We start from the raw sequence: 19,835 nt of genomic DNA, 5'->3' as shown, positions 1-19,835 counted from the left end.
ACTGGCTTGTAGGCAAGTCAACAAGAATGTCAGTCGGTAATATTTGGGGGAGCACGAGGCAGCCAAGAATGAAAACTCATATTTTCTCTGGTGTCCACAGTATCCCGACCCTGCTCTGCAAGTCGGTGGATCGGTGTGGACAGTGCACAGCCCAGGGGCACGTCCACACAGACCTCAGAACAAGCCCGGTGGGGCCTCAGGCCTGCTGCCCCCTCCTGCCTCCTGACCTCAGGGGCTGTTGTTGGGTTGTTGGAGGTCAACAACCTCTGACTGGTTTCCTGGCCTCTGCCCCCGAAATCCTTCATGTATTCCCAGCCCAGCAATAAGAACTTGAATAGGAAAAGCAGGCCATGCCCCACCTCCCCTCAGATTCACCGGATGGAAAGCCACAGGCCTCCGGCCTTATTCCTCGCCCTCAGGCCTGGAGGGTTTGCAACTGAATGATCTTCCCTGGGATAGTCTCCCATCCTCACCTCTGGGTGGGCTTTTGCTCAGCTGTCACCTTCCCTATGAGGCTTCCCAGGATGTCCCTATTCAAAATCTCCACTCCCAGCCCAACCCTGCCCCAGCCTGCATGACCTTGGGTGGTTTCGTCAACCTCTTGAGGCTTCAGTTTTCTCATCCATCAAATGGAGGTAAAACAGGGTTGAGGGCGGAGTAGGTTCACAGATGTAAAGGACTTAGAACACTGACCAAGAGAGGTTCTCTGTGAGAGTTAGCAATCGTTATTCCACAGCATTGACCACCCCTGGGCGTACTGTGTATTTACTGGTTTATTTATTTCTTGGTCTGTCTCTTCCCACTAGTCTAGTTAGTGCCACTGAGGCAGGGATTTGTGTGTGTGTGTGTGTCTCCTGTTCACTACCATATCCCCAGGGCCTAGAATGGGACCTGACATCGAGTAGCTGCTCCATAAATATTTATCAGACAAATAAGCTTGGCTGCTGTTCCCGGTTCTTCCTACTTTAGTGTGTCTGGTTTGCTTCAGGCATTAAGAAGAGCAGAATTCAGAAGTTGACAATATCAGTTGCTTCTGAGTCAGGACTCTGCAATCCTGGGTGTGGCCATTACTGCCAGTGTCAGAGTTCCCAGAGTTCCCTGTGGAAGAAACCTTCATCTGCTGTACCAGCCCTTCCGCTCAGCCATCCCCACAGCTCTGGATCTCCTTCCCTCCATCCTCTGTTCCAGCCCCATAAGAAGACTGCAAAGGGAGAGCCCCAGAGGGACCCGCAGGGTCCCGTGGTAGAGAGCCACCCCATAGGACTTGTCTCTCAATGGGATGATGGCCCTAGGCTGGGCGTCTGCCATGGTGTCAGCGTCTCTACTTCTGAGCCCACGCAAACACTGGAGGCTGAAATTGTCCCCTCCCAACACATCCCAAGGCCACATCCAGTTTCACCCCGGCCAGTACCTAGGTAAGAACATTAGTATCCATGCAACCTTGGAAAGGTCTCCACACGTGCAATCCTTATCCTTTGCCATGAGAACAGTACTTTAGACTAGTAAGGCATTGGATTTTGTTATCCAACTCTAACTAGCCATGGCAATGCGGTTCCTTCTCTGAGGGTCCTCTGAACATTGACCTGCCTCCCACTTCTCACAGCACGTTTCTATGTGTGATACAAACAGCCCTTTGGTCTAGGTCCATTCCAGCACTTTGATGATCTGGTCCACTGACTTCCCAATGCTCCCCAGTGTTTCAGGGAAATGGTTCATTCATCCATTTGTGGGCTGCCTCAGGCCGTTGGTCAAGCCACTGAGTGGGCCAGCAACCATCCTTACAATACTACTGAGCCCTCGTACCTCGATTAGTTCTCCATGGTTAGGGGGGACAGGCCTGTGTTCAGGGCAGAAGTAGAACTTAGGTCTGTGCTTCCCTTGGTTGGTACATACTTGTCCTACATCATTGACTGAAGTGCCATAAAGCCAACACATATCAAAGGGTAGTTTCAAGGACACCCCTGTGGGACAATCCAGCCTGGTTACAGAATCATTACTCCTCAACCATTACCATTACTCCTAAACCTTTACCCCCTAAACCCCCTATAAACGTAATATTTTGCAGAGAACACCAGCCCCTCCCATTTGTTTTAGCCAACTACCTTCTCCATGAGATGCTGAAAGGTGGCACAAAACTGAGGGTACAGTGAGGCATCCTCTCCAACTAGGGAGATTCCCTGTGCAGAGCGCTAGCCTCTCCTTATTCTTCTTTGGCCACCCCTTAGGATAAGGCTGCAGACCTTGCATGAAGCCATCTAACACAAATTAACTGTGCGATGCTCTGGGCCTCACCAGCTCAGATGAGCCAGAAGAAGCTTCTCTTTGGTCCCAGTCTTCATCTGACTCAACATGAAGGCACACAGGATATGCAGTAGAAATTACAGATATCAGTTACTGATTCACAGGGGCTAATGCTCAGAAGGGATTAGGGTTGGTCTGGATCCAGGATCCTGGCCCACTACCACTGTGATGCTCACTTCTCTCAATTAAACTGGGGATGGGCCTCACTTATACCCCAGTGTGCCTAGCGGCGATGTCCACAATAGCCAAGCTGTGGAAAGAGCCTCAATGTCCTTCAACAGATGAATGGATAAAGAAGAGGTGGTATATATACACTAGGGAATATTACTCAGCCCTCAGAAAGGACAAATACCCACCATTTGCTTCGACGTGGATGGAACTGGAGGGTATGATGCTGCGTGAAGTAAGTCAATCGGAGAAGGACAAACATTATATGGTTTCACTCATATGTGGACTATTTGTGCCCTTGCAGATCCTGGGTTGCCTGAGGGGTCTTTTCGGATGATTGTGGGGACAAGGAGCCATCCCTCATCAGGCTGATCTCCTTCATTCAAGTTTATCCCCTGGAGGAGGTTTGGGTGGGGAGCTGGCCTTTCTTGTGCATCCTAACAGGTTTGCAGGTCCCATGTGCCTCTCCCTTCGCTATGTGCTCTTGAACAGAGCAGGAAGCTTGAGTGGGGAAGGACCATGATCTTTAGGGTATTTCTGAGAGTGTTCCATAGCCTTGGGTTGCTGGAGAGCCAGACAAAATTACCCAGAGGGAATGCAGAGGAAGGATGTTGCAATTGAGAGTACATGCTTCACAGCTCTTTAGAACCCTCTGCTTCTGTCTGTGGCCCTAGCAAACACTGGTTCTGAGCCAGGAGGGCAAAAGGCTTCAACCAGTCAGGGCTTCAGATGGAGGTCTGGACAAAGGGCAAAGGAAGTGTGCCATATTCTTGTAAATATAGCAACCACAGGGGTAGATGGGTATGGTCTTTAATAGCCTGTTGATTTTATTCTGGGGGTGGGGAGAGGGGGCATGCTCTTCCCCTCCGTTCCCAGGAACTGCCCTTTTCAGGGAAGGCTGGAGGAAGAACAAGGATTGCATTAGGGAGGTGGGAACTGTGACTATTTCTTCGATTTCCCACCGCTGCCACCCTCTTTTGGAAACGGAACACCATTTACTTATTTATCATTTTTAGCATATCAAACTGCAACTTTCGTGATGAAGTTGCCTCAGGCCACAAGTATAAAACAGAAAAGTTCAGTTAAAGTATAGGACACAGAACAGCAGCAGCCATCACGTATGAAGATGTCTTCTGTTAAATGGCTGCTACGAAGGCAGGTCATGCACCAAACCAAAGTAGAATTTCCATGAGACACACCCTTGTGAGTCAAGTTTCAGAACAGTCAGGCTTGAACTCTGTGGGATGGTACATGGCAGCAGGAATTCTCTGGAGATAGCCTTGCGGTAACAAGGGAACATGGCTCGTGTCCCATGGGTGTGACCCTCTGTATTCTGTGTGTGTCTATCAAAGTCACTTCCCAGAGCCATCAGGACATATTCTTCAAGCCTCCCAGGAACTCATCTTCAGCACTTCCTTCTGCTTTGGTGGTTCCAAGTATTTAAGCCCTGATTTTGGTGAGTTTCTGCTCATTGAAAGGCCACCAGCTAGTGGAAGGGTGACTGGTGGGTAGGCATGGCTCCAGGTTGTTTCACTCCAACAAAGACACTAGTTTAGAGAGTGAAAATTGGAGTCCTTCCTCAATGCTAGTTGAGGAAACATTGTCTTCCTCAAGTGTCTTGAGGAAGCATCTCCCCTCTAAAGCCAGCTCGTTTACTCTTGGACAAAGAGGAAGGAAGGCGGCTCACACTTTTCCATTGACATGACATCCTGGGGGCACCTGGGTGGCTCAATGGTTAAGCGTCTGCCTTTGGTTCAGGTCGTGATCCCGAGGTCCTGGGATTGAGTCTCGCATTGGGGTCCCCACAGGGAGCCTGCTTCTCCCTCTGCCTGTGTCTCTGCCTCTCTCTCTGTCTCTGTTTCTCATGAATTAAAAAAAAAAAAAAGAAAGAAAAGAAATCACACTCTGGTCCCCCACACACACACCCGCCCCCTGCAATGCTGCCTCTTCCTGTTTTGGCCCAGCGGCCCAGATACAATAAAGCCATGGTGGAGCAAACAGATGGACACAAGAGAGGAAAGGCATTCTCCACCAAGAGATGTCTAGGTCTCTTCTCCGAAGAGCCAAATGCTTCTTCCAATGAGAGATTGTCTCTAAGTCTTCCATACGTTGAGCTTCTGAAGCTGGCCCACCACCCATGGGGCAGCTTCAGCCCCAACATCCGGGGTGAGGAAAGGGAGTGGAGGACAAACTGAAACAGGATGGCATCAAGCCAGAGCAATGCCTCGGGGACAGGCAGGGAATGGGGGGCTGCCCTCAGTCATGAGAGTGAAGGCCCCAGAGCTTCCCTGCAGGCATCCAAGGAGGATATCTTTGGCCATTTTCAAATGTCAGGTAATAGTAACAGGATATCACTATGCTAGAATTACTGTCTTAGTTGTACATTCTGAGGGAAGATCCATGTCATAACAAACTCTTAATCTCTACGTGTGGAAATTCCACGCCTCTTATGTACTTTCCTCATCATGGTTGTGCGAGCCACACCAGCTCAGCCGAGAGCCAAACTCTGATCCGTTTGGAAAGCTGGGTACTGGGGTACCTGGGTGGCTCCGTGGTTGAGCATCTACCTTCGGCTCAGGGTGTGATTCCAGGGTCCCGGGATCAAGTCCCACATCGCGCTCCCTGCAGGGAGCCCACTCCTCCCTCTACCTGTGTCTCTGCCTCTCTCTGTCTCTTATGAATAAATAAATAAAATCTTTAAAAAAGAAAAAAGAAAAGCTGCATACTGCAGCATACCCCCAAGGAGAGCAGCGACAGTTGCACAGAGCTTTGGAGTTGGAGACTCTTCAGGTGGAGAAGAAAACCTTTCACAGAGAAGGAAGACAGGGAAGAAGGAAGACAGGCATTGGACTCTGGGGAGAAACGTGGTGGATCATAAACCCTGGGGGAGTGACAGTTGCTGGGGAGTCCCAGAGTCTCTATTATAGTGTCCCTTTCTCTACATAAATATTTTAACATTTATCTCTATCCGTGTCTAGTTACATCTATTTATTAATAAAGAATTAGTGACTCTGAGATGGTCCAGAAAAAAAGATTACAGCTACTTAAGTGGCTACTTTAAAGTGATTTTTATTCAGGCACTTGTGTAACATAATTATGGCCTATGGCTCTATGGGAAGAAGCATAGTTTAAAAAAATCAAGCAAAGATAGAGTGGGGTAGTGATGCCTGGATTGTCGTTCACCATTTGGTCCATGTGTAATTAGTTTTCCTCGTTCTTCCTGTAATCAGGCGTCCAGAATGATCTGTACATTTTAAGGGGCTCAGGTTTGGTGGTAGTAAAAGATGATGCTAGAGAAAAGCAGACTGGCGAGTTGGTTCCGATGTCTACATAATAGAAAAAACAGTAATAAAAATGCCATCACCTACATATTGTAGGAAGATAAAATGCAATGCTCCTCACGGATGAATGGTTAGTCTCATTCTGTCCTCAAGCCATAATCAATTGTGCATCATTAACAAGACACAAAATCTTTACTAATTAGCTTTTATGATTATATTGTTATTGCACTGAGGCATTTAAAGCATTGGAGATAAAGGAGATAGGATTGCCCACACGAAAGAAAGGATCATTTGAAAGGGGGCAATGATGCCATCTTCAGAAATTTTCACTCACTGTTACCATCTGTAACTTTTAATTTGATTCACTGTGAAGATTAATATTTTTAGTAAATGAGTGACAACTGTTGAAAAGAAGAATATCAAATGCGCTTTCACACCAGGAAAACGGAAAGAAAGTCAGCTGTTGGAGTTACCTAACACGAAAAATTAACTGTTCATTTTCTCTTTGCTTGAAATCTTCAAGGCGGCTTTTTTTTTTTTCTTACCATACATATAATTTCTTATAAATTATTCTTCTCTAGGGACACCGGGGTGGCTCAGTGGTTGAGATTCTACCTTCAGCTCCAGGCGTGATCCGGGGTTCTGGGATCGAGTCCCACGTCGGGCTCCCTGCATGGAGCCTGCTTCTCCCTCTGCCTGTGTCTCTGCCCCTTTCTCTGGGTCTCTCGCGAATACATAAATAAAATATTTTTAAAAAATAGTTCTTCTTTAAATACAAGTAATAGAATTCAGTCAATTAAAAAAATATTATATATGTACCTTCCACCAGCATGCATTTCAAATGGATCAAAGATTTCAGTGCAGAATGCAAAACAATACATGTATCAGAGGAAACCATGAGAGAATTCTCTGATAACATCACAGTGGGGAAGCCTTTTTTGAAACCTCAATACAAACCCTAAAATCCATAAGAGAAATAGTAGATAAATTTAACTCCCTAAAAAGCAACAACAACAACAAAAACTGCATGGCAACGTAACAAATACGGGACTGGGGGTGAATAGCAATAGGCAAAGTCAAAAAATAAATGACAAGCTAGAAAAAAATATTTGCAATTCATATCACAGACCAAGGCCTGCCAACTCAAATATGTAAAGAGCTGCTATAAATCAAAATGACAAAGCCCAACGAATCAACAGAGAAATAGGCAAAGGATAGGAATAATCATTGTCCAGAAAAGAGTATTCGGAATGTCCTAAAACATACTAAAATAGGCCCAAGTGTACTCGAAAGGCAAATTCGACTGTAAGAGATTACCTTTTGACCTTTGGATCGGCACAGACGAGAACATTTGACAGGAGAGTGTGTTGATGGGGGTGTGGGAAACAGACCCCCTCTCGTTGCTGATGGGGGTACAGATTGGTGCAAAGTCTGTAGAGGGTGAGTCAGTGATTTCTAACAAGATGACAGATGTACAAACCTTCTGATCCAACGACTTCACTAGGAATTTATCCTACAGATGTATTTGTGTGAAAAGATTTATCTAAGAGTTCTTCATTTCTGCATTGTTTGTACAAGAAAATGCTAGAAAACCACCACACTGCTCTTCGATGAGAGACCGATTAAATTATGAGACCTCACTTCAGCAGAATACCATGTTTCTGTAGAATAAAAATGAGGATCTTCTGTATGTACTGATTTGGGAAAATCCCCAAGATATATTGTTAAGTAAAAAGAAAAAAAAAATAGATAGCGAGGAATACATAAATTTGTTTTGTTCAGAAGGGGAAAAAAGGTAATATACAGGTGTATCTGTTATCTAAAAAAAAAGACAAGTGATAATTCATAGTTCTTAGAAGATTAACTGCCTTCCACAGGCCCCAAGTAGCCAGCACTTCTCCCATTTCTGTTCTTTCCTTCTGTTTGAGCAATCTGTGTAAAGAGAAGTATACATTTTTAAAAGCATCATCAGTTGATTGCCTGCTGCAGCTTTCACAGATCTCTCTTTCAACCTCAACGCCACAATCTCCGAAAGGTGGTACCATCTCCATTTTACAGATGAGAAAACTGTGACTCACAGGAAATCAGTGACCAGCTCCAGGCTACGTGGCTGAGAAATGGCCAAGCCAGTGTTCGAACCCAAGGCTGCCTGGGTGTAAAGCGTGGGTGCCTCTCACTCGACCATACTGAGCAAGGCAGCCTTGAGGGCCGCACGCTCTTGCCTCTTCTGTGCATCAGGACTTGGCAGCTTCCTAGACTCCACCCCCAAATCTGCTGCTCCCACCGTCTAGAGTAGAGCCTTTACATGAGGTTTTCTCAAAGCCCCACGGATGAGCCTGGGACCCAGAGGCCACTGCCACTGTGTAATAGTAGTGACAGCGCACACTCATTCACTCATTGAATGGTCAGACAACCACGTGATGCCGGTGCTGTCCATAGCCCCATTTCACGGATGTGGAAACTCACTCGGGCTCAAAGGAAGAGGGAGGGTAAATGCTTTGCCAGGTCTCACAGCCAGCCATGGGGTGGGGGCTGAGATTTCAGGCCGAGTCCTCTGGCTCCCGGCTGTCATCCATTGTGCGATATTCTTAGCCACCTACTGTGCTCACACACAGTAATTTCAGTCATAAGCCAAGATGAGGGGATGTTGTCATAGGGATGTGCTGGTGTTTGTGTAGGCGGAGGAGAAAGAGACCACAGGGGTCCCTTCATGCTACTCACAAGGAATCCGAAGCTCAGAGAGGCAAAGGAGGACGAGCCGTGAAACGCTTAGCAGAGCTCGGGGCTTCCTCCTAGGCCCATCACTGCAAATCAAGGCGTCATTTGGAATGGTTCAGACAGACGTTAGGAAAGATTGCACTTGTTAGACAGAAATGGGAAGGAAAGGGCAACTGAGAATCCATCTGCCCTGGCTTTTAAAGTGGTCTTACGTGGATGGATCAGTTTACGGATATTTTTATAGCAACATCCTTCTTCCCTTTTTCCTCTGTGTTGGATGGGGAGCTTACCGAACATCGATACTGAGTTATTTTACTTTATTGCTGCCACAAAACTGCCCTTAATAAGAAGTGAAGGAAAGACGAATGAAAGCTTACGGTCTCTCCACTCTATTTCTTCCAGAGAAGCCCGTAATCAAAGTTTTAGGGTTTTAAGATTCTGTTTAGAGAAACTGCTTTCCTGTCACGAATGGAAGCTGTTCCCAGGGCCGTGTTCACTTGCATGTTCCTGACCCTTTTCAGCAGCATTTTCCTGGGGGAGGCAGCCGTTGAATGGGCATCATCTTGGGAGTGGCCTAGACTTGGATCGAATCCTATCTCTGCCTCTTATAAGCACTTTGACCTCAAGCAAGTGTCTCAACTTCTCTGATCCTCAGGTGCTAACTTCTCTACCACGGTGTTATTATTATTATTTTTTTAAGATTGTATTTATTTGTTTGACAGAGAAAGAGTGAGCCCGAGGTGGGGGGTGGGGAGGGGGGGAGCAGACTCCTTACTGAGCAGGGAGGCCTACATGGGGCTCCACACCAGGACCCTGGGATCATGACCTGAGCCAAAGGCAGAAGCTTAACCGACTGAGCCACCCAGGTGCCCAATACCGTGGTGTTAAGTAATATCTACTGTACAGCTTGGGGGGCAGGCAGTTCTCTGAGCCGCCATTTGTAAAACCACCCCCCAAAGTGACTCATGCCTAATAGGTGCCCCTTACATCTTAGATCCTTTTATAATATACCAAACTCTGCCTCCGTGTATCATCACTGGCCGGTCCCAGCTCTGTGTTCCGGGCACTCGGGAACATACGTAGAATCTTCCACAGGACAACCCTCAAACTATGTCAAAGCAGCCGCCATCTTCCCTCCCAAGTCCTTTCTTTGCTGCGGCACTCTGGAGCTCCCGACTTTCCCACCTGTGATAATTCATTATCTCTTTATCCTGTAAAACCAGTTTTCCCACCAATTCACTCAAACTGATTTAATGCATTTAGCTATGACCGAAGGTGCTGGTTAATTTATTGAGAGCAGTATATTACCAGTCATGGTACATTAGCGCTATGATAGAATTAGCGTTCTTTTTGTGTGTATGCATCCTGAGGGAGTCATTCCCTCTCTGAAAGATTATCCCAGAACGCCTTTTGTTTGAATGTAAAAGGATGAATTGATTCACCTGTGAGACAGTGTGAGTTAAGGCCAAAGGAAAGCACTGGAATTAACCAGGTTCTGCTTTAAACAGCTGTTCCAGAGTTTGCCTGGTGGACTGTTGAGTAGATCCTCCCTTCCTCCCTCCTTCTCTCTCTCTCTCTCTCTCTCTCTCTTCCTAGAAATAAAGCAGACAGGTTAAGGTCAGTGAGAAGACTTTACATGACAACTTCTGTTCTCCCTGCCTCCTAGTAAAATGACCCATCGCTAATAGAGCTCTCCATCTTTCCACCGGTTTCAGCATTATGAGTCTTCAAAAGAGCTGCTAGCTGGTGGATAGGAACCAGTCTGAAGGCCAGAGCAGACCCACAAGTCCTTTACTCTCAGACTGACCGAGATTTCCTTCGTGTCCCTATTTCCCTCATTGGGACCACACAGTCTACCTCATCTTTGCGTCAGGCCATGGTGACGTTACATGAGATGCCGTTAGAAATGCTTCCCGTTGTTCGGGAGGAGATCGTTCTGAGCAGTACTGTGAGTGGTGCTGTTTCTGTGGTCTCTCCCTGAGGAGTGTTGGGACTTGGGGAATGTTTATGAAGTGCTCCCCGACTGGGGTGAGGTCGACAGATTGCACGTGAATGATTCTTGAGCAGTAGGTAACCGAGCTTGACTGAACGCTAAACTCCGTCAAAGAAATGTTTAGACCAAAATAAGTGTGTATCTGTCTCTTTGTCTGTCCATCTGTCTAGAGAGTGGGGTGTATGGAGGGAAATGAACAGGTTTCAACGAAGAAAGAAAAACTTGTTCGAGCTTGAGGGAGGTGTTCCACTGAAATCTGTGCTTGGCTTCTTCCCAGAGATAGCGCTTCTCCCAAGCTTCGCGGCTGACTTCCCGTGGATCTATCCTCAGAAGTACTATGTGTACCAATTCGTCTGTCTCTAGAATGAACCACATTTTAAAAGGGGAAGATAGAACAAACTGCGGAGCCAGGGAGACGGAAGTGAGAAACCCAGCCATCTGCCCGAGATATTTTGCCCCAGCCTGAGGTTCCGCAGGGTACGTGCATGGAACACAGAGCGTCCTGGCAAAGCTGTGATTGAAGCCCTCTGGTTGGGAAAGCTGGCTGCCCTGCCCTCCATTCTGAAGTGTGTTCTCATGGCTCTGCCTTCCCGATATGTTAGAAAACACACAGAGAAAAGGGCCACGAATCACCACTGTGTATGCATGTACTGTGCTCGGTTGGCATGTCACAGACTAGGCCAACTCATTTTTGCAATCCAAAGAAGTTCCAGAACCAGTTTAATACTGCCATGGGCTGCATGTCTGTGTCCGGCCCAAATTCGTATGTTGAAGTCCTATTTCCCAGTGGGATGGTATTAGGCGTTGGGGACTTTTGGAGGTAATTACATCATGAGAGTAAAGCCCCCACGAACAGGATTGGTGTCCTTAGCAGAGGAGGTATAAGAGAGATCATGCCTCTCAGCCATGTGAAGATTGAGCAAGAAGGCGGCCGTCTGCAAACCAGGAAGAGGGTCCTGAACCTGCGGGCACCTTAATCTCAGACTTTCTGTCTCCAGAACCAGGAGAAATAAACATTTGTTGTTTACGCCACCTGGTCTCAAGTAGTTTTGTTACAGCAGCCAGAACAGACTAAGCCAAATGTCTTTTTGTGGCACTTTACAATTATGACCTTCTGCATATCAGTCATCAACAGAGGTACATTTTCATTATGGCCCATCATAGTTTCTTTGAGGCATTGTACTCTTAATGGGAGATGGGAGACCATGATTATCATCCATAAATATTTACTGAGCATTTAAAACACTTTGAGTTCTGCTCAGAAAAAAAAAAAAAAAAAAAGTTTAAAAAGAACATTGTTACATGCATTTTACAAGAGAGGCTGATAAGGCTCCTATTGGGCGCTTTGACCGACATGGGTTTGCAAGAACGTTTTTGAATCTCCAGCCTGTGCTATCCAGAGCAGTTTGAAGATTGAATATTACATTTTTCCTCCTCAGGTCTTCCTGGCCCATCTGCAGAAGGCGCTGTCATCACATAAGTATTGTCTGGACTTTTCAAAGACAGGGAATGACCCATACTAGGGGAATTTACCTGACTTTCCTTTGTAAGAAAAAACAACAACAAAAAAAACCCAGTGTATTTTTAGTCTTCTGGATGAAAAAGCATGAAGCAGGTGAAAAGTGTTATAGCATTGAATTATCGTTTTCCTTTTCAATTAGCACCAGTAGCTGTCACCTTGTGTGACCCAGACTGAAAAAAAGATTAGCACCAGCATACTTTTATTCCAGCACAGTGGTTATCAGCATACACATGAAGCTGTCAGGATTCCTGCTTCAGGCTCTGAAACTCTCCCACCATTCACGATGGCTTTGAACTGCAGTTTGGATTTTATGGCCAGAGAGTAAACTTCCTACCAGACCTTCCAGCCCATGATGCACTCTTCCTTGAGGACACTGGAGCTCTAGAAGCTTAAGATTTTATTTTATTTTATTTTAAAGATTTTATTTATTCATGAGAGAGAGGCAGAGACACAGAGGGAGAAGCAGGCTCCCTGCGGGGAGCCCAATATGGGACTCGATCCTAGGACCCCGGGATCACAACCTGAGCCAAAGGCAGACGCTCAACCACTGAGCCACCCAGGGGCCCTTAGAAGCCTGAGATTTTACAACTGGAAAGCTTTCTGTTACGTGTGCTATAAGGATAACGGGGGAGGAATTGAAGCAACTTGTACTTCTCTCCTCATCCCTACCCATTGTTAATGGCAGAGACTTTTTTTTCCCCCAAATCTTGGCTATTCAAAGCACACAAAGCCAGTACTCACATAGGTGCTGAACCAATGGACTGCCTTCCTGTGCAAAAAATCCAACTAATTGGTATTCATGTTGTGTCTAGTACCCACCCAGTAGAGACAATATACTGTTAAAGCTAGTTGTTAGAACATTCTGTCAAATGGAAACCTCTATTAATTGATATAACCATGCTTCACTGGGCATAGTGAAAATTGAGGTTCGTCTTGGTGACCTAGAGGCAGTGGAATGTTCTGAAATGTCTTGAATCATCAGAGAAAGACTAAAATATGTTCCATGTTTTTTTAGTGTGAAGTATTTTACTGTATTCCATATCTAGCAGATTGGTAATGCATACCTAGTATTTTTGATAATAGTCTATTAAACAGTATTTGATTTGACACAACATCCCATTTCCTACCAGAGCAGGGTAGCAGAGACTCCATGTTACATCTGGCTGGTTGTTCTGCTCAAGGCAGAGTTAGGTCATTCTTATTTTTTACAGCGAACCTAATAGGTATGAGAATCTGCCTCCTTTTTCTTCTTAATTGGGCATTAGCTTTATAGATTTAAATACGCTAGGCACATTTTAGAGGGAGGTATTGTAACTAGTTGTGCCTCTAGCCAGACAACTCGCTGCTCCTAAATTTCTCAAAGTACAGCATTCTCTTTGGCTAATGGGATTAAAGAGAACATAACAACGATGGCAATCTCTTTCATTGCTCTGATATCTCTACCTATTTCTTTAGCACAGCCTCCAGCTGCTCGATGGACTTTGAATTCCAATATGATCCTTTTACAAGACTTTTTTTTTTTTTTGAGGCCTAAGGAAGGCCAAAGAGTTAATTGGGAATTAAAAGGCTTCTGTTCTTTTCCCTAAAAAAAAAGAGAGAAGAGGTAAGGTCTTTAAGTAGGTGAGGGGATTTGGAGTAGGGGATAATGATCTCAAGTTCTAAAGGAGACCCAAAGGAAAGCTGACCTCATTTTATTGGCAGAAGATTAAACTGTGTATTTATAGTTTGGGATATTGACTTCCTGAAGAGAAAAACCAAAAGTATATTGTAAAATATTACCGTGTTGAAGAAGGAGTGCGTGACATTCTCATCCAGGTAAATTTCTTCATTTGACTAATTAAACAGTAGTGTCAGTGGCACTGAAGATTTAGTTTTAAAAAAATGAAAAGACGTTTGAAGTTTTTTCCACATTATTTAATTTTTAAGTTAATCTTTTATTGTCTTCCTGGGTATACTTTTTTCTCTTTGTTTCTTCCTCTGATTTTTTTTTTTTCCTAATCCAAGTATAGATGAAAGGCAAAAATCAAATCTAAAGTTAGAAAAGGCTGTATCTTCTCTCCCACTTCTAACCCACAAGTCCCACGGGAGCACCTGGTGGAGATTTCAGAAGAAATGAAATGGGGCTCCAAGTGCAAGTCCGGGAGCCCTGCCCTGTCTCCTTTGGCTTTTTCTACAGCAACCCACAGACCTCGAAGAGCCCTTGGAACCCCCACTTGTTCTAGGATAAGACCATCATTCTACCATAAGAGGTTTTTGTGCTTGAAGTAACAGAGAAAATATAGTATAACAAGAAGTCTCTCAACAACTCTAGTGAGGAAATAGAGGGAAGAGGTGAGATGATAGGAAAAAAGTAGGAGAAAAATTTAATATTTCTTAAAAGATCTCCTAAGGTCATCCAAACTGTGGGCTAGTGCTGAGGTAGATTCTGCTCTGTTGCATGGCCTTTGGTTTCCTGCATTCCAAGTGTCATGTTTTAATGTTGAATACCATCTTGGTAAGTCAAATGAATTAATCTTCTCTCTAAATAAATTCTTTTTAGTCAACACTGAAAAATTATTGCTCTTCTATTACACACTTAAGGTTGCCGTCTTTAACCTTGGCTACTTAATGGGGTCTTTCACACTCCTCAGCATCGAGGGTTAGAGCCTTCCCTAAAAATTTCTCAGAAGCATGGACACAAGCAACCCATGAAGCTAAAACCTAGAGAGACTTAGGTGAAAAATGGGATAAGAACATACTGGGTTACCTTTGCCTGACGGATTGAAATCCCTCCATAGTCCTGTGTGTGTTCACATCTAATGACAGGTCCCTGACCACCCCCCCCCCCCATATGTTTGTCATAATGAATTTCTACTTTGAAGGAAGCTCTTTTTAGTCCCTGGGTTTATTGGAAAATAATGAGGTAGCCCATGAACTAGACTTAATTTATGACTTGTAGGTAAGGGTAGCAAACTTAAGTCAGAGTGCAAGTCACATGAATAGGTAAATGTGTCCATTTAGGTGAAGGAAGGGGTCCCCTCCTGAACTTGTCATTTGACTGTGTTGATTTCAGTGCAAAGGCAGCAATGAGTCTTCAGCCATTTCCACTCTAGCCCGGAAATGCCTAAAGGCAAAAATCAAATCTAAAGTTTGATTTAGATTCCTCATGAACAAGGCTGTTGAGTTCCCACCATATTCACAGTTATTGAAAAAACTTCAGAAAGCTTCACTCCTAGCCAAAACTTAAATTCTAATATTATATGCTCCCGTTCAGCCTGAAAGGATAAATTGGAATCAAGAAGATATTAGACTAGATGTCTTCCTTGGTATCACAGAGCATGACCAATAAAAAAGAAAGCACAACATTTGGATATTATTTCGCAACTACTGGACAAATCTATAGTTAAAATCTCTGAAAGCCATGGTATTCCTTTACTGGGGAAGCTCTAAAATCATTTTCAGGGGCTCCCTTTCCCCCACCCTAACTTTATGGGAAAGGATGATTTGATAATGCCTATAAAGGTGATTTATGTTTATCAGAATCTAGCACTAAGGAAATTGAAGCTATTTAGATGGATGTGATCAGTGATTAAGGAGTAAACTGACCACTCTTGGAAGGTGATTTAACACTTTCAGACTTTTAAGATGTCATTTAGTGCCCTGGAAAAGGTAATTTCCTAAATAAGTACTTTTGTAACTTCAAAGAATTAATGACCACCAAAAGTGAGCAAATTATTCCCTTTTTTAGTTTTAGGATCAGGTTTATAGAATTATATCTGAGACCATCCACCTTTCAAAGGGATTTGATTTTATGTCATTGCAGCAACTTAAAAAAAATATCTTGAGAGCAACAGAAAGCCTGGGGCTTTTGTCGGTTGTACGTTTTCAGACACATCTACAGAAGGAATGAGGAAATAGGTTGTGTTTTTTTTTTTTAATTTTAAACCGCACGTGAACCTTCCCTTCTCATGTCATCATTTTAGAGTCAACAACATCATTAAGCCCTCTCATGCAGAAGCAGTGCTACTGTTTAAATCAAACAATAGTAATAATGACGGTAGCACATATCTAACTTGTGCATAACTTTTAAACTTTACAGAATGCTTTCACATCCCACTGTCTCACAGTGGCAATTATGAATTAGCTATGAAGAGCTTTTTTTCTGGTCAATAAGAAAAGCTCTCAGCTGGGCATGAAAACCTCTCTCAGCTCTCACAGTGGTAAAATACTGCCATGATTTGCTCAGAAAGGCTGCGGAGTCACTGTCTTTGAAGATGAAAACAAAGTGCATTTAGAGACAAGATGAAATTTAACCCTAACCCAATTCTTGGGGTCCAGAAAAAAAGGCTTTAGCCTCTTTTTTCCTCATTTACTAGAAGAATATCTTGCCATCAAAATTAATTATATATTTGTGAGGCAAATGTTGAATCATATCCAAAGAGATATAGCCCAATAATATAATATTGGGCTATATTATAATAATATAGTCTCCTCTCTTGAATATCCTGTAGTTACAGTTCGATTTTACACAAATTTAATGATTTATTGTCCTATCAGCTTTCTGTTATAATTTCATGTGTCTGAGATGCCCCAGCTGGCTTGAAAACTCTTTTAAAAGTCAAGACAGGGCGCCTGGGTGGTTCAGTCCATTGAGCATCTGACTCTTCATTTCGGCTCAGGTCATGATCCCAGGGTTGTGAGATGGAGCCCAACCCTGGGCTCCACACTGAGTGCAGAATCTACTTGTCCCTCTCCCTCTGCTCCTCCCCCTGCTCATGCTTTCTCTCTCAAATAAATAAAATCTTAATAAAATGAAAGGTAAGATTCATTCTTGGAGCTATTTTCATGCTTTCTACAGGGATTATTACCTATAGCACACTTAAAACCATTTATACGACCCATGATTTATATAATCCTAGCCTAAAGATGGTAGATTCATGAGGCCAGTGGTTCCCAAACTTGAGTATGGATCAGAATCAACTGGGGAGCTTGTTAAAATGCAACTCTGGGCCCCACCCCCTGAGATTCTGATTTAGGAGGTGTGGAGTGGGGCTGATAATTTGCATTTCTAATGATGCCCAGGTCATGCTGATACTACTGATCCTGAGGCCACATCCTGAGAATCATTGCATCCGATTAATATTTAAAGTCTCCTTCAAATTTTATTTGCTGATACATCAGATCTCTACCAGTTTTTAATTGGAGTTTAGGAGCACAAAGCAACATTACTCATAGAAACAAATGTTGTCAAGTAACTAGCTGCTAAACGCAGAAGTTAAAAGACTTAAAAGAGATCAAGCTGAGCTCCAAATATATCAGATTATGAATGAATAGCTCTAACTGATTAATGATAATAATCATTTTCTAAGTGAGGATGTATTCCACATCATTAGCACAGCTACTACCCAACTTATGAATGGATCATATTCTAGTTTATTTAGTATCTGTTGTTTGAAAACTCAAAATGTTTTTTGCCACAGAAGAACTGCAATAAGCAATCGTAGCAAATGTCTCTCTAACTCATAATTCACCCAAAGATAGTTCTAATAATACTGCGGATCCTAATACTGGGTTCCTAAGGGAAACCCTTGGGATTTACGGTGATACAAATCACCACCAACCAAACAGGGTTGCCAGATAGAGGGACAGAGAGGAAGGAGATGGAAGTTCTGTTTTGGACACATTGAGTTTCTTTGGCACACTGGGTAGTTATCCACCATGCAGTATTATGGGGCTATGCCCACCTCCACTGAAGTTCACTCAGATTCCATTTGCCCTTCCCTTTTTGTCAGCCAGACAGTGATGAGGGAGAAGGATGTGTCTTCCTTCCATGGCTGGGTCATGACAAAGCACAGTTCGGGGAGAACTGCACGTACTCCCCGTATTTATGTGGTTTACGTGGCATAAACCACTGGGGATACTCCTGGTCTTCTTTTTCATAATTCTCATCTTTCTTATCAAGGGCCAGCTGTGGACAAGCCTACTTAGATATTTCAGCCACCATCACTGTAGCTCTACTCCCATAGGCTTCCTACTATGCCCACAACCCTTCCCTTTCCTTTCCTTCTTCAGATTTACGAAGAACTAACAGCTGATGGAGGTGTTTTTTGAGACATCCATTCACTTACTTTTCAGGAGAAATCCCAAAGTACTTGATGCTGAGCAGGTCTTCTCCATTGAGGATGGGAAGCATGTCTGGGAATAGGGAATTAAGGAAATCGGTAGACAGGACCAGGTGGCCAGAGTCAGGACCAGGATAGCTGCAAGGCATCATGAGTTGCCATCAGCCCCTGTAGCCCTGTATCACTGCATGGACTGCCTCAGAACCCACCCCAGATCCCAGGTACCAGCAAGTTCTGTATCATTTGGGGCTAAAGGAATAGAAGAAAGTCATCACCATTGGCAGATCAGAAAGAAAAAGAAATTCCTCCAGCCATCTGATGGGTATTGTTTGGGGTGAACCAGAGCAGCTGTTCTGAGCTGGCCATTTGTGGCCAGGAAATTCCCAAGTACACACACACACACACACACACACAAACACACTCTGTGATGCTGATTTCATTGATTGTTGATTCATTCTTTCCTACACCTGATTGCACATAGAATTTTAGTCTGTTCGAGTTTGGGTACTTTGAGAAGGAGGTGCCACCAAGAAGGAAATACCCATGAAAGGATTTTATTAGAAGTGTCTGTGAGAGAAAATGGAGAAGGATCTGGAAGAGGCTGGGAGAGTGGCCAGACTGCAGTGCCATGGAAGGAAGACACATCCTTCTCCCTCATCACTGTCTGGCTGACAAAAAGGGAAGGGCAAATGGAATCTGAGTGAACTTCAGTGGAGGTGGGCATAGCCCCATAATACTGCATCAAAAGTATCCAGGGACTGAGCCTGAGGGAGAGGAAGGCTGGGTAGAAGTTACCAAACCCAAATCCGACGAAGATTCCACAAGGCTTGGGGGTCCTTGAGTGAGAGCTATCCTGGGTCTTCCAGGAACGGGCTTGTCTTACTATCCCTTCTGTGCCCAATCAGTGGCTGGGAGCAGCTCTTGGGAAGCGTGACCCGGAGGCAGCGTGCTGGTGGATTCAGAACACAACAGCTGTGGTCCTTGGTCAGTTATGCCTCATGTAGTTGGAATGTTCTGGAAGGTGGGTGTGCTTCCACATAGACCAATAGGCAAAGCATCTCAGGAAAATCTAAAAATTGTGCTTTGCAGGGGACATGGCGTGATGATATTGGCTATTAAAGTCAAGAAGAGAAAATAAAAGAAAAAGAAAAGTGCTTCATTATCTTTAGTCCTTAGAAAGTAGAGAGCAGAGGCGCCTGGGTGGCTCAGTCAGTTAAGTGTCTGCCTTCGGCTCAGGTCATCATCGCGGGGTCCTGAGGTCGAGTCCCATGGTTGGTTAGGCTCCCTGCTCAGCGAGGAGTCTGCTTCTCCCTCTGCCTCTGCCCCTCCACACTGTTCATGCATGCTCTCCTTCTCTGTCTCAGATAAAGAAAGAAAATCTTAAAAAAAAAAGAAAAAAAGAAAAAAAAAAAAGAAAGTAGAGAGCATCAGTCATTAAAATCTACCATGATCTGAAAATTTTGCCTTAAGCCTATGGGTTCAGCCTCTCTGTCCCTCCAGACTGATATTCAGAGGTGGTAAGAGGAGCAAAATGAACCGCCTTGGCCTCCGTCTTCTCTCAGAGCCGTCAGCCTCAGGGAGGGCGGAGCGGGAGGTACTGGGGAGAGCACCAACTTAATCATTGCTGCTTAATAAGCAAGAACTGGCAGTGCATCTTTTTTTTTTTTTTTTTTAAAGATCGCTAAAACTTTCATTCTTTTGACCTAGAAAAAAAAATCTTGGCCTTTAAATGTGGAGCACCTAATTTTTCA

General features: G+C 44.3%; 1 protein-coding gene and 2 long non-coding RNA genes across 5 annotated transcripts in view; 1 reads left to right on the top strand and 2 right to left on the bottom strand.

The window, feature by feature from the left end:
* Positions 1-19,835, top strand: part of CELF2 (CUGBP Elav-like family member 2) — an 815,242-nt gene that overhangs the window by 436,863 nt on the left and 358,544 nt on the right. The gene's annotated exons all lie outside the window — the stretch shown is intronic.
* On the bottom strand, positions 5,519-6,481 carry LOC140633393 (uncharacterized). The gene is made up of 2 exons (XR_012031001.1): positions 6,366-6,481; positions 5,519-5,795 (listed from the first exon to the last, which is right to left on the bottom strand). It is a non-coding gene; the product is annotated as an uncharacterized lncRNA (long non-coding RNA).
* On the bottom strand, positions 6,672-7,639 carry LOC140633394 (uncharacterized). Its single transcript, XR_012031002.1, has 2 exons — positions 7,068-7,639; positions 6,672-6,708 (listed from the first exon to the last, which is right to left on the bottom strand). It is a non-coding gene; the product is annotated as an uncharacterized lncRNA (long non-coding RNA).

The sequence above is a fragment of the Canis lupus genome, chromosome 5 (genome assembly GCF_048164855.1).
Source record: "Canis lupus baileyi chromosome 5, mCanLup2.hap1, whole genome shotgun sequence".
NCBI lineage: Eukaryota > Metazoa > Chordata > Mammalia > Carnivora > Canidae > Canis > Canis lupus.
This window is presented reverse-complemented; position numbering and strand designations above follow the sequence as displayed.